The sequence below is a fragment of the Rhagoletis pomonella genome, unplaced genomic scaffold (assembly GCF_013731165.1).
Source record: "Rhagoletis pomonella isolate Grant_MI unplaced genomic scaffold, Rhpom_1.0 Rhpom_scaffold_00001, whole genome shotgun sequence".
NCBI lineage: Eukaryota > Metazoa > Arthropoda > Insecta > Diptera > Tephritidae > Rhagoletis > Rhagoletis pomonella.
This window is the reverse complement of record NW_023458555.1, coordinates 102,608,164-102,610,116: the sequence shown is the minus strand read 5'-3', so window position 1 is coordinate 102,610,116 and position 1,953 is coordinate 102,608,164.

Below are 1,953 nucleotides of genomic sequence, written 5' to 3'. Positions count from 1 at the left end.
TCTCATAAAAATACAATCGCCGTTCGGAGTTGGCGTAAAACTGTAGGCCCCTCCTCTTTGTGTGACAACATCAAAGCGCACGGCACAAATAGGAGGAGAAGCTCGGCCAAACACTAACATATGTGTAAGCGTCAATCTATTATTATTAACAGTCCGACTATTTTTTGCAAATATCAACCTTAAAATTAATTTTATCGGTTCAGTTATATAAGGAGAGCAGACTTTTTCGATAATATAAAGCAGCTTTAAGAAGTACTTCCAAAAATTGTATTCTAACAGTCCGCTGTTGAAATATTTATAACCCTTAAACGACAGGAGGTACAATATATTTTAGGTATAGATTAAATATTGCCACATACTTATGCTTTCAGATGCAAGAAGACAACTATCGCAAAATTGTATTCTAGCGAGTTTCAGAGGTATTTGAAAAGCACTGTGAGCCAAAACGTTTTATAAAAGTCAGCGTTTTGGGTCATATGATCATTTTCTTTAATTTATAGTCAGAAACAATCAGCACGCATCGGAATATATTTATAATAAAAGCCTATAACGAGGAAGCAATTACATTGTAAAAAATAATAACAAGTTATGGTTCTGATATTTCGCATGCGCGCACAAACGCAAACTGACCGGCTGCTAGCGGCGCATAAGTTCTGTAGCTGCGCACACACGACTTGTATGTGAAAACCGAGTACCTCCCGGAGACTCCCGTGTGCACCACTGATGTAGGTACACGAAGGACGTTTGCTTCATTCATATCCCAGTATATACGGTAATAAATCTTTTCGCAGTTTTTCACCAATTGGTCCCCTAGGAGTACTTTTGGGTTGTGTGCAGCGTTTTCGTTTTGCGCGCACGGCAACACTTACTGTGGGGAATTTCGCCTCATGAGTTCTTTTAGAGGATAAAATATATATAATTATGTGTTATTTATGAACAAAATGTGGGTTAAAATAATATCAGTCCTTAATAAAGAATAATATCAATTGCTAAGTACATAATTAACACTTGTGTTTCTATAAACTGGAAAACTGAAATCTTAATTATAGCACTGAATAAAGTTTTCTTAAATGTAAATTTAAAATGAAAAACTATCCACTGTAAGATTATATTTTTATGAAAAAATGTGAACTTGTGTTATTTTGTGAACTTATTAAGTAAAATTCTAAATTTCCGAGTATATTTAAGTCTTTATTAAAAAAAAAACAGTTTGTATAGTTATAGACTCCAATGCCTGCCAGCGCATCCGCCCAGGCAGTTCATTAAGCACACCCATGTTTTAGCGACCGTTACCCGGAGCTCCTCAAAAATACTTAACATCAAAGTATAGAATGTCACAAATATGAATCATACACACAAACAATAGTAATTGCTATGAATTGCTACCGTATAAGTTCAGGATATGAATTTGCTTGGAGACTCCGCTGGTTATGGTGGTCATAAGTTTAGCCAGCACATTCAATGGTCGAAGCAGATCCGCCGTGATGAGTAGGGCATCCCAAAATTTACTCCTAAAACAAATTTTAAGCGCCTAAAATATGCCAATAAATTCGAAATATATGCTCCACAAAATGCTTTTAAAATCATTATAAGCCTTAAGATATGCTTTTAAATTTCGTTTATGTAGTATGTGCATGCCCAAAAATACCTTTAACCCTATTTGCAGCACCTAAAATGTTCTAAATTTCATAAAAGTGTATATACATAAATTATTTATTCAATTTGTTTTTAAAACATACTATGTATGAAAATACATGGAATCTAATTCACAAATTGTTTCACATAGGAATTCATACTGTGCATGTTTGTAGATACATACATATGTACCCTGCAGCGAAAAGTACTAGTCGGGAGCAGTGTTGCCGCGCCGTCTCAAGAAAATGTATCACTGACCAAGCCAAAAATGTATCCAAATGTATCCAATTTTCTTTTTACGTATATATCTCATAATTT